This window comes from Myotis brandtii, unplaced genomic scaffold (genome assembly GCF_000412655.1).
Source record: "Myotis brandtii unplaced genomic scaffold, ASM41265v1 scaffold304, whole genome shotgun sequence".
NCBI classification, from domain to species: domain Eukaryota; kingdom Metazoa; phylum Chordata; class Mammalia; order Chiroptera; family Vespertilionidae; genus Myotis; species Myotis brandtii.
Window position 1 is genome coordinate 243232 of NW_005361607.1, and position 12923 is coordinate 256154.

Sequence of the window (12923 nt, forward strand, 5' to 3'; positions counted from 1 at the left end):
TCAGATGGTAACTATGATGCACACTGACCACAGAGGGGCAGATGCTCAATGCAGGAGCTGCCCCTGGTGGTCAGTGTGCTCCCACAGCCAACTTCCCATGGCCAGCCAACCTCCCACAGTCCCTCCCCTCAGCCGGCCGGCCCCGATCAGGACTGGGCGAGATGACCCTGACCGGCCCCGATTGCCAGCCAGGCTGAGGGACTCCACCCATGCAAGAATTCGTGCACCGGGCCTCTAGTGTTATATATTGAATGGCAAAAATCCAGAGAGATGCTGACTCTCCAGTTGCTTAGTGGTGTGAGTTAAAATTTCACCTAGCTAGTTCCGCCCCAGTTATAAAAAGTTATCACTTTACTGTGAGCCTCTCCAAGTGTCCTTCCTTGTGTATGAGGCCAAGCACTTCACATTTCCTTTTGATTCTGCTCCCTCCCATGTTCTCTAGGTTTAGATATTAGCTCCTTCCTTTCTAACTTGTTGCCTCCTCTAAAAAGGAGCCAAACTGAAACCTAAAAGCATACTCTAAGCCAGTGGTTCTCAACCTTCCTAATGCTGTAACCCTTTAATACAGTTCCTCATGTTGTGGTGACCCCCAACCGTAAAATTATTTTCGTGGCTACTTCATAACTGTAATTTTGCTACTGTTATGAATGGTAATGTAAATATCTGATATGCAGGATGTATTTTCATTGCTACAAATTGAACATAATTAAAGCATAGTGATTAATCACAAAAACAATATGTAATTATATATGTGTTTTCCGATGGTCTTAGGCGACCCCTGTGAAAGGGTCATTCGACCCCCAAAGGGGTCGTGACCTACAGGTTGAGAACTGCTGCTCTAAGATCTCCTGTGTTCCTCCAACTCACACTTTATTTTCCCTCTTTCATCTCAATCATGTGCTCTTGCTGTCTCCAGTTACTCAACTCTCATCTACAACTCAACCCACCAACATCCCCAACATACAGCTGAAACAATTCCAGCAATAGTTTTTCAGGACTTTGATATTGTCCAATGCAACAGACATCTTTCAGATGTCCTATTTACTCGAAGAGATGGTATTCAAAGTGAGCACTGGCTTGATATCAGAACAGAAGCTAATATCATCACCACTATCATCATGGGTGCCCCATAGTGTGAGCATGGAATACTGACGGTCCTAATGGTATGCGGTGGGTTAGCAAAAGTAGCTTTGAAACACGTGATATGAATTTCAATTATCTTTCAATCTATTTGATTATACCAAAGAGGACAACATCAGTTTGGTGCTCTATATCTTTGGCACCTCTCTAACACTACACTAATCTTTATTTTTCACAAAGAAAGTATACATTAAGCAGCAGGCCTTCCAGATATGACTCTATTGCAAGAATTTTATAACACTATTTTATGTACTTATTTTTGTTATTACAATCATTTAAGGCACATGAAATTGCTTTTCAGTTATGATGGCATTATGCATTTTCTTCCTAAAATACATTCATGTAAATAAAATGTAAGGAGGGTAGTTGATTTATGGAAAAATGTTAAATAAAAGTATAAGTGCTATGCAGACATGGTGAAACCTGAAAGGGAACACCAGTGAATAGAATTTGGAAAACCATAATTTGTTTGAAAACGTGGAATTTGGAGTCAGATAAAATTGGCTCAATAGCCAAGGCTTACTAAATAATGTAAGACAATTTACTTAAACTGTTTTGGTCTTAACATCTTCATTTGGAAAAATGAAGAACATAATAATCTCCTTAATAGGACTATGGAGAGGTATTAAAAGAGGAAATATTTTAAAAGTGCTGAGCACAACACAGTGCTTAGCACAAAGTAGTCACATCCTTCCCTTTCCTCCTGCTGACATTGCTCTCTGCTTCTAAGCTCCTCCTTCCAGAGCGAAACCTGTGGGCAGGCTCGTGTGTCTAATAGTCTCTGAGTTCTCTGCTAGTCAGTTACTCTGACAGGCTGACCTCGGGCCTGCAATTCAGCTTCCAAGAGGGCGCAATGACTGCCTGCAAGAGGCAGGACCTCCCAGACACCTCCCACAGATATCTCCCTCCTCCTCTTTGTCAAGAAGTATGAGTTATTTGTTCCTCCTCTACGTGCAAGCAGCTAACAATCTGCCCTTTAATTGGGACCCCTGTGAGGAGTCCAGGAGCCAAACCAGTGCAGTCAAGACAATGAGAACTGTTGATTTCTGGCTTCTTAAGGATTCTTCACCAGATTTAAAGCCAAACCCCATTGCAACCCTTACAAGCTTGGGAAAAACACTTAGTTTCTCTGTCTGAGCTACAATGTCCATATCTGCAAAATGGAATTATTAAGGGCCTTGTTTTAGGGTCATTGGGAAAATCTCAAGGCCTCTAGCACAGTGCCCAGCACCTGATATGAAAGCTGCTCCATCCTCTCGGCATTGCTACATTTATGAGCAGACCACTGTTTCAGAGCTGAAAAGAATCTGGAAATTATTAAATCTTTCTTTCATCAGAAGCAAGAATTTTCTATCATCAGAAGCAAGAATCTTCTCAAACTTTCCACTCTCCAGCTTGATGCTCCCCAGCTTGAGAGGTAGCCAGTTTCATTTTTTATAGATTACAGTTGTTTAAAATTCTATTCAAACACTGAGTCTAAATTTGCCTTCATTTATCTGTTGTTCTTTCTGGAGGAAGACTGGGTAAGTCTAAGATTTAATGATTTAGTCATTACTAGAGGCCTGGTACATGAGATTCATGCACTCAGCCCGGCCTGCACCCTCTTACAGTCCGGGAGCTCTCAGGGGATGTCTGGCTGCTGGCTTAGGCCCACTCCCCACACTGCCTGCTGCTGTGGAGGCGGAAAAGGCTCCTGCCACAGCCGCTGCGCTCGCCAGCAGTGAGCCCGGCTAATGGCTGAGTGGCGCTCCCCCTGTGGGAGTGCACTGACCACTAGGGAGCAGCTCCTGTGTTGAGCATCTGCCCCCTGGTGATCAGTGCGTGTCACAGCTAACAGTTGTTCCACCATTCAGTTGATTTGCATATTAGCCTTTTATTATATAGGATTATTAATCTGTTTCCAGAAGGCCTCTGATCTGTAATTCCTCCAACATCTCCAGTTCCTCTGAATGATTTTCCCTCTGCCTTTGACTTCTCAGTACCAGATGAGTTTTCTTTAAGTTAGTCCCATGAGCCTCATTTATGGTCATTCTGATGCAGAAAGAAGGGTATTATTTTAGGATTTCTATGCAGCAAATAAGAGTGGTTAAGAAGCTAGCATCTAAAGGAGAAGACAACACAAGTTTTCTTTAAAACCTAGAGAAAGATTGAGGGAGAAGGGCAGCCACATAGTGGTTTGGGGAACAACTACTACATAGAAGAATAAATTTAGAATAGCATGCCTGGCTGGAAATGAATAGGGAAAAATCATTTAAGGTAAGAGTTGGAAGAGTTGTTGAATTTCTATATCTTATAAAATATATTTTTTATTGATTTTTTTTAGAGAGAGGGGAAGGAAGAGGAATAGCGAGATAGAAACATTGATGAGAGAGACCCATCAATCAGCTGTTTCCTGCACACCCCCTATTGGGTATCGAGCCTGCAACCTGCATATGTGCCCTGACTGGGAATTGAACCGGGAACCTCTTCGTTAATGGGTCAACACTCAACCACTGTGCAACACTGGCCAGGCTTGCTATATGTTTTGTTCTGATATTACTGGTGAGAAGTTGGAAGTTGCCATGGATAAATGATATATGCAGCCACACAATACCCAAGTTAGCTCCCAGTTCTCTGATGCCTAACCCAGTGCTCTTTCCCCTCACCACATTGTCCTGCCCACCTGCTACCATTCTCCCTCCTGATGAGTTCCCCCAGCCTCCTTGGACCAGGGTCAATGGAGTCATTTTCAGTTCTATCAAGTCTGCACAACATTGGACTTCCTAAAGCCTTTAATCTTAGAATTAAGGATATAAGAATCTAGAATCTCGGAAAAAAAACAGATAGTCTAGTATAAATTTTTATTTACCCAGGGGTGGAGGGGAGTACAAAAAACAACAAAGAAAACACAAGATAAGATCTGAATTTACTTTTCCAAGGTTACATATCTTATTGGTAGAGCTGAGATGCAAGTAATAACAATAACTAATTTTAGATTTTAGTGAACAGTTATTATGTATCAGACATAGTATGTAATGATCTTCATAAGCATTGCCTCATTTATTGCTCTCAGCAACTCAGAGGTACACAACATTGTGCCTGCTTATTTTGGATGAAGAAACCAAAGCATGAAGCACTTGCCTGTCTCAGGAGACACTGTACAGTTAGTTATGCACAAGATACTGGGCAAACAGATGACTAAGACTTCACCATCATCCACACAAGAGCACACAGTCTGGTTATAAAGACACACACAAACAAGTGAATCTGAGACACTGTGAGGAATGTAACAGTAAGAAATATGGATAGAGGCGGCTCAGAAAATGAAGTAACAAATTTCCCTTTGCTCTACTTTACATACAAATTTGAATCCTATTACTCTTTTTCTTAACATTATAGTATTTTTCATGTTATGAGAACTGTTTTTTTTGTACAGCCTCATAATGTTCTGTGAAATGAATAAACTAACATTTATTTAAACAAAACTGTTTTGTAATATTAACTATGACAAATAATTCTTCAATGAACATCCATAAATATTAAACATTTTTTCCTTTGACCATAAAATAGAGTTAGTGGCTCAACTTGTTCCAATTTCTTTCCCAAAAGCCACTTCCCTCATTTTACATATGAGCAAGCTAATGTCCAAAAGCACTAAGCCGTTTGACCATATTAAAATAATTATTAAATAGTTGATCTGAGCATGGATCACACAGGTCACAATGTTTTCAAGATGACGCCTAAAGATCGAAAGATAAAAATATTCCTCTGGGTCAAGATTTCACAGTCTTAGCGTTACTGATGTTGGGGCCAGGTAATTCCTTCTTACGGAAGAATGGCCTGCAATTGTAGAATGTTTAGCAACATCCTTTGCCTCTACCCAATAGATACCAATAGCACCCAGACACATACCAGTTATGACAACCAAAAATATCTCCAAACATTCCCTGCATGAGGAGTGGCCAAATTGCCCTTGGTTAGGAACCACTGCCCTAGGTTCCTGCTGCTTAGTCTCTTAAAGCAGATCCTCATTGACAGTAATGCCAGTAAGAAGTCATCCCTTTCAATTTTGAATAGACTGATTCACAGCCACATCTGGACAAATGAATAAACTAAAACCTACATAATAAACCTCAGTATATTCAGGATAAAATACCAAAAGAGTTTTGAAGTAGGTTATCCAAAACAACAGAAGGAGTATATTATTTTGAAAGGCTTTTAAGATTCCTGCTGGTGTCCAGGAGAATATATGAACCACTCAGACAATAAAGCGAAGGAAAAGAACGGTAGGAACAGACGTCAACACCATGGCTCTCATGGTCTTCCAAGATGCAAAACTTGTAGGATTTCACTGGAAAGACGAACCATATGGAGAGCTTGTTACCTGGCACTAGTTTTAATGCATCCTTAGGTGGTGATGCAGGGCCTTGAAGAAGTCAGGGGAGAAGACTGTAAAGCTGGAGGATCGATTCCAGCTAATGTGTAGGTGCCTGGTTTCTTAGAACAGAGAATGGAGGCCATTGGAATCTTGTAATGGGTTCTCATGTGTTACCACTGACGGCATCCCTTGCCACTGATTTTAAGAGATTGTGGTTAAAGGGTGCTAGTGGGTCTCTCCAAACCCATGCAGTAAAAAGTAACCAGAATTTGGCACAATCTAGGCTTCGCTTGGATCGTTCTCATATGTAATATCGAAAGAAAATAAGTCAGAAGTGGGTAGAAAAATGGCCTGAAGATAAATTGCCATAAAATGCATAGAGTAAAGGGTTCTGGCAAAGCAGTACTGAGCCATTGTTCTTCCTCATTCATCTCTGCATCTTCAATTTGACAATAAAATGCCTAACCAACAGCAAACAGACTTCTCAGTGTGGCAGTGATGGGGGAAAGGCTCATAGTAATTATTAGCTGCATGTTCATAGGCAGGTTTCTTCACTTTCCTGAGACCAGTTTATTTAATTGAACAACTACCTCCCCACACTGATTTCAGAATCAATGAGATAATCTATAACTCACCTAATACAGTGTCTGCTACATGGTGAACACTCAATAAATGTTCGTTCTTTTTCCCTTTATCACTCTTCAATACTCAGGTTGTGGGCAAGTGACCGCTTTACTTATCTTGAATTTGTTTTGGAATTTTGTGAAATAAATGTTTCAATTAAAATCCAGGTTAGAGTTGAATGGTAATCACTGTCATTTTCTGTATTATATGAATGATACCTTAGTGCTTGGATATATTAGGTGCTCACTAAAAGAATAAATGCATGAGTGAATAAACTGATCAGGTAATAAAGTCTTGGTATTGGGAAAAATAGTATTTATTCAGTGTCTACTCTTGCTAATCACCTTGATACACTCTCACTAGCCTTCGACTTATTTAATTTTCTCAAATTTTTGTCCCATTTTTTAGTAGATAAATGTGGCTTAAGTTATCTAGATAAGGTCATCTGGCTAGTAAGTGGGTTTGACTGAGCTTCAAAGCCAAGTGTGTCTAATTTCTAAGCCTGTATATCTGTAAGTTATCAGACAAGGAGGTATCCAATGCATGGACCAATTATTAATCATCTCTATATCCTGTCATAAATTAAATAGTGTCCCAAAAATGACATATCAAAGTCCTAAGCCCAATACCTCAGAATGTGAACTTATTTGGAAATAGAATCATTGCAGATGTAATTAGTTAAAATAAGGTCATACTGCAACAGCATGGGCCCTCCATTTAAAATGACTTGTGTCCTTACAATAAGTCAGGAGAGAGACACACAGGCAGAGGATGGCCACGTGATGACGGAGCAGACTGGAGTGAGGCCAAGGAATGCCAAGGAAACTTGGGAGCATTCGGGATACCAGATTGCTCAAAACTCAATTCTGAGAATGTTGAACCCTGGATTTACATCTCAAATTGGCATTTTAAAAATAGGCCTTTATTTACCTGGATATAATCATAATGCCAGCCACCACCCTCAGACAGGCCTGGTGCTCTAATGCCAAGTTACCCAAGGGGCAATTGCTGGCTAGTCCTCGTTGGCTATGAAGTGGCTGAGAAGACCAGTTCTCAGAGTAAAAAGTCCATGTGGGTGGTAGGAAACTCAGGTTAGGCGCACTTTTGTCACTAAATACCAGCTATTTACCACAGAGCTCTCAAATGAGACCTTTCTACATGCATCCGGGTGAGATGATAGACTGTTTGCTAAATGCCATTGCATAGAGAATCACACTTTGAGAAACTACCTAATGCATAAGGTTTCTAATGCTGTAAAATATAGTAGCTTAAATTAAATGCCACTCACTTTTTCAGAGATGAATTAATGGACAGCTTAGTCAAATTCAAAGCTTTTTGATGCATAAAACTTTCTAAATTGAACCGTTTCATCAATAAACACTATAACAAAAACCTGTCTAGATGGGTTTTTTCTTTGTGGAGGGGAGGGGTACTTTTCTGAGTGCTTTATTGCTCTTCCAGATAATAACAAATGAAGATCACCCAATGAACATAAGTGTTAATAACTGACAGCAAGTCAGCTACCCCCAGCACTTGCATTGGGCAGAGACTCAAATTGAAAGGCTGGCTAAGGAGTAAGAAAGCTTTATGGTGGCGAAGGGGAAGGCCCATTCCATGGGAAGGTGTTGGCCTGGGGAAGCTGGAGGTGGGCTGAATAGAAGAGGTGTATCCTATGTAATTGGTGAAGGGGGAGCACATCTGGCTTTCCCTTGTTGGTCCAACGTTGAAGGGTAGGTGCAAAAAATGAAGCAAGCTGCTAGTTCAGTTCTGACCTTTTAGGGACAGACACTCCAAAGGTGAAGCTTGGCTTTCAGCTAGAAGCCCTCCTTCATTGTCTTTAATCAATGGAACATAGGAGACCAAAGGCCCTGGGGCAGCTATGTAGGCTTCTGGCAAGGTAGCCCGGGGCCCCAATCTGAAGAATTCACCCATTGCACATCCTGGGGAAGCTATTGCCCCTGGCCACTGCCAGGGTCTGGAATTCTTCCCAGGGGACCATCCCTGCCTGTTCCTCCCCTGAGGGGACAGCCTCGGGACACTGCTCCCTTTTGGACCCAGAACAAACTGCCAGCACAAATCCACTGTTTTTGCTTTGAGGTCTGTGAATTTATCTGTGATATTTTCTGTGCTAGGGTATTTACATAAATTAATTCCCAGTTACCTAGGGAACCTACAAGGCCTGGGGCTCTTCCCTGCACTTGACCTGAGGGATAGAAGTGGGCTAAACCAGCCTTTGTTGTGCTTGGAGGCTGAGTCTGTCAAGGCTAGAAGACTAGGCCCTCTTAGAATCTCCAGGGAGGTATCCTAGGCCTCTGGGGGGTGAGGGGGAGAAGGAGTTTTTGAAGTGGAAAAAGGAAATGAGAATGGGTGGACTCCCCACATGCATCTTATGGAGATAGATGTGATCCCAACCATGCAAGCAAGGTTAAGACCTCAAGTGAGCTGACAAAGCCCATTCTCTTGGAAGGCCAGAAGCTCTGGCCCTAGGCCAGGATGAATTTCAGATGGATTTTTTTTTTTTAAATAAGAAAGCCCCTGGGGTTTTTCTACACTGTCTACTTGTGTCTGCAGGCTCTCGCCATTGGGTGGGGAGATAGTAGCCTGCTTGGGGCTCTTGGTGCCAGGCTCATGCTAAAGACTTGGTGAGGTAGAGCAGGAGCTGCCTCTGTCCCCAACCCTCCAGCTTCCAGCCTTTCCCAGAGGGAGGTCTTTCTGCAGGGCAGCTGCCTGAGCCTCAGCTTGAAAAGACTAGAGAGACTGACTGATGTCCCAGGAGTCTTCCCAGGGTAATAGGCATTTACTCGTCAGCTCACTCTGTTTGGCCTTATTCTCCCTTTCCCACTGGGTAGCCAGGCTGGTCAAGTTGTTGAGTCAAGTCTCCACAGATCTTAAACATTTCAGAGCAGTGTACCATCTACACTAGGATAAGGGACTCAAAGCAGGGCTGGAAGTAGTTTGTAGAACCACAGCATCTCATCCAGGAGCTGCTTGATCTTGGCTACCAAGTTGTCTCCTACAAGCTGAAGCTCGTCTTGGGCCCGGTGGAGTTTGACTAGCACTGGTCTTTTTCCTTCTGCTTCTCCACCTTGACCTTCAATCTGCTATAGTCCTTTAAGGCCTGCTCCTGCTGTTTCACTGCCTTGATGAGACTTGGGAAGACACTACCAAAGTTTATTAAGGGTTCAATCCAGGTCCTTTGGATCTGGTTCACATTTTGCTGATTAAAGGCATCCAACTGCTTCATGGCCATGCCCAACGCTGTCACCATATTCAGGAAGTCCTGGTCTTGCTCACAGAAGGCATTGGAGAAGACGTCTAAGGATATTTTCTTTCACAGCAGATTCGGACATGGCTAGGTCAGCAATGGGGCTCTTCTGCAACCTCTTGATCTGGGCTTCCAGCTGCAGTTTCTCATGCTCCCCTTTGAAGTCTCTCTCCACTGTTTGGGGAATAATCTGTTTCTTGGGCTGCCCAATCTGGAAATGAATCCAGCTCATGGTCCTGAACCTGGCCCTGAGAGTGGGTTCCTCAACTGAAACTCAATTTACCTTTTTTCTTTTCTTTCTTAAGGATACTTATTTTACTTAGAGTGGAAAATTACACAAGCATATGTATGAAACATTACATATACAGAGAATGCTCATGGGGGTCATATCAACGCAGAAGCAAGAAGCTAGGAGCAAGGAAGAATTCTCCCACATTGGTTTCAGAAGGAGCATGGTCCTGCCAACACCTTGATTTCCAACTTCTAACCTTCAGAACTGTGACACTTCTGCTCTTTTATGTCACTTAGTTTGTGGTGCAGTAGTACCCCTTTATCACAGGGATACATTCCAAGACCCTCAGTGGATGCCTGAAACTGTGGAGCATACCAAATTCTATATATTTCTTCTATACAAACATACCTATGATAAAGTCTAATCTATAAATTAGGTACAGTAAGAAATTAACAAATAATAACAAAATAGAACAATTATAACAATACTGTATACCCTAATAAAAGTTATATGAATATGGTCTCCTTCTTTTTCTCAAAATATCTTCTTGTACTATACTCACCTTTTCATTTAAAGGAAGCATTTATGGTTTTCCTTGGAATATCTGAATTGCCAGCATGACTCTCTTGCACTTTGGACCATTCTTAAGTAAAATAAGGGTGAATTTAACACAAACACTGTGAGACTGTGATCGAATAACCAAGAAGGCTACTAAGTGACTAATGGGTGGGAGTGGGCAGGAGCATATACAGAGTGGATTTACTGGACAAAGGGATGATTTATATCCTGGGCAGGACAGAGCTGGTCAAGTTGACAGCACCAGATTTTATCACGCTACTCAGAATGGTGTGCAATTTAAAACCTATAAATTGTTTCTTTCTGGAATTTTCCATTTAATATTTTCAGACCATGGTTGCCTGGAATAGAGGAGGGAGCAAAACCATGGAAAACAAAACTGTAAATAAGGGAGGAGATTAGGGAGAAAATAAACAGTATGGCACAGACAACAGTATGATGATTACAAGAGGGAAAGGGAGGTAGGGGAGATAGAAGATTCTATGATCTTAAGATCTGAAAAGATTGAAGGGAAATGATTCTGGGATTACATTACTCCATTTGAAAGTGATTGAATTGAATTTTTAATACAGCTGGATTTTTATAAATTTGTAGTCTTGTAAGCTACAGCCATTTATTAGAAAAGTATTTTTTAAGTGCTATTCAGGCCCTGGCTGGTATTCCTAAGTGGTTAGAGTATCAGCCCGTACAGTGTAGGGTTGTAGGTTCAATTCCTGGTCCAGGGCAAGTACCTGGGTTGCAGGTTCAATCCCCAGCCTCAGTTGGGGTGCGTGAAGGAGGCAACCAATCAATGTGGCTCTCTCACATCAATGTCTGTCTGTCTGTCTATCTATCTATCTATCTATCTATCTATCTATCTATCTTTCTATCTATCTTATCTATCTATCTTTCTCCCTCCTCCCCTACCTCACTTTCACTCTCTCTAAAAATCAATGGAAAAATATTCTTGGGTGAGGATTAACAAAAAATAAATAAATAAAGTGCTATTCAAGTCTTGCTCAATGATTTATCCACCTTCAAATAGTGTCTGTCTTCCATGTGAATTGTGGATTTGATTGCTTTGTCTATATTTTACCATTTTCCAGCTGTAGGCATGAAAATGTGTGTTTCTGATACGAAATACCCCCTCGAACTAAGAAAGCAAGAATGATCAAAACTCACCCAAGACCTCTAAAAGAGCCCCCCCAAAAGACCCAAACTCCTCATTATCCTCTTGGAACTTAAGAAGTATTAGATGGCTATGATGGTGGAAATAACCAACACTACCAATGAAGCAAACTGTACCAAGTTCAAATTTCTTCTCCTGTGTTACGCTCCTTCTTGGAATGGAGTCCCCTGCTGCTTTAGTATTAAAGGGATCTCAGTTTCTTTCTTCTGATTACCCCCCTATTGGATATTGATTTATTATTTTCATAAAATTGCAAATGGGAGCCTGTTGCTTGAGACCAGCCATAAATTATGAAAATGTGCTCAGCTCCTCTGTAGGGGCTGACCTGCGTAAGGGGAGAATGTCAGAGAGCTAACTAACTGTTTTGCATGGGTTGCGAGGAGGTGTGTTCTTCATGGCCCTCCAATTTTGAAGGGAAAGAAGAAAGGGAGTGACATTTGCTAACAGCCTTAGGGACCAAATTCTTTGTATGTTATTTAATTTAATGCTACTAACCCAGTGAGGCACAATCATCCCCTGCTTTGATAAAAGACAAAATAAGAAGGCCAGAATGGTGAAAACACTTTCCCAAGGCTAGTGATGGAGCAGAGTGAGGTTCAAACCTAACTTCGACTGCCTCTGAAGTTTAACCTCTTTCCACTAACTGCACTTTCTAAAAAGGAATAGTAATATCTCAAATAGGGGTGGACGGGGTAGTTTTTATTAACATCAACCTAAACTTCATGCTCCTCAAGTTCTGATAGATTTGCTCCAAGGAGCCATTAAGAAAGGCCACTGATCCAAGAGCTATAAATTCACACTTTCTTCATTCATAGCTATAAGTAGCTACTTAAAACCTGGGTAATATCCTCCTTAAAATAAGTACCAGTTGTCTGGGTATTTATGCTCTATCACTCATGGTTGTTCCATCCTTGACTCCATTAATAAAATTTTTCTTAATTCCTTTCCTCTTTTTATGACTTTGCAAGGGTCTAATTTGCAGACAAAATTGCTAATTTTACAGTTGATTTCTGCTTTGTCAGCATAAGCCTGACTGAGGAGTTATTAATAGAAGAATAGGATTCCCTTTTCATCCTTTCGCTCTTGACTGTTATAGGAGGTGGGACAAAATCCATTATTTAATAACATTTGTTCTTCTTCAAAGGGCATCGTTACGGCCTTTCCATTTTCACTAAACTACAGCAGTATCAGCAACCACAGCGGCCACATTCTCTTCCTAAAAAGCTTCTGGACTTCCTCCAGGTTATATATACGGTTGGTATAAAACTGTCTTTGAGATTCACTTTGGGAATGAGGTCCAGCTGGAAAATTCTCTTAGTATTTTTGTGCATTTTCCAAACAGTAATTTCTATGCATAAGCATTTGTAAGTGTCCTAGTCACCTACATTCCTGGAATGGATACTGAATTTGGGTTATATCAGTTAGAGATTGTTTTTGGCTGATAGTAACACAAAATAGAAATAACAGTGGAATAAATAATAGAAATTTATGTTTGTTTGTTTTTGTTGTTTTTTTTTAAATTTTATTTTATTGTTTAAAGTATTACAGATAGTAGTACATA

The 12923-nt window shown here is 41.1% G+C and overlaps 1 pseudogene; it reads right to left on the reverse strand.

Moving 5' to 3' along the window:
- Nucleotides 1–8869: 8869 nt before the first annotated feature.
- Nucleotides 8870–9618, reverse strand: LOC102238897 (annotated as a pseudogene).
- Nucleotides 9619–12923: the final 3305 nt, after the last annotated feature.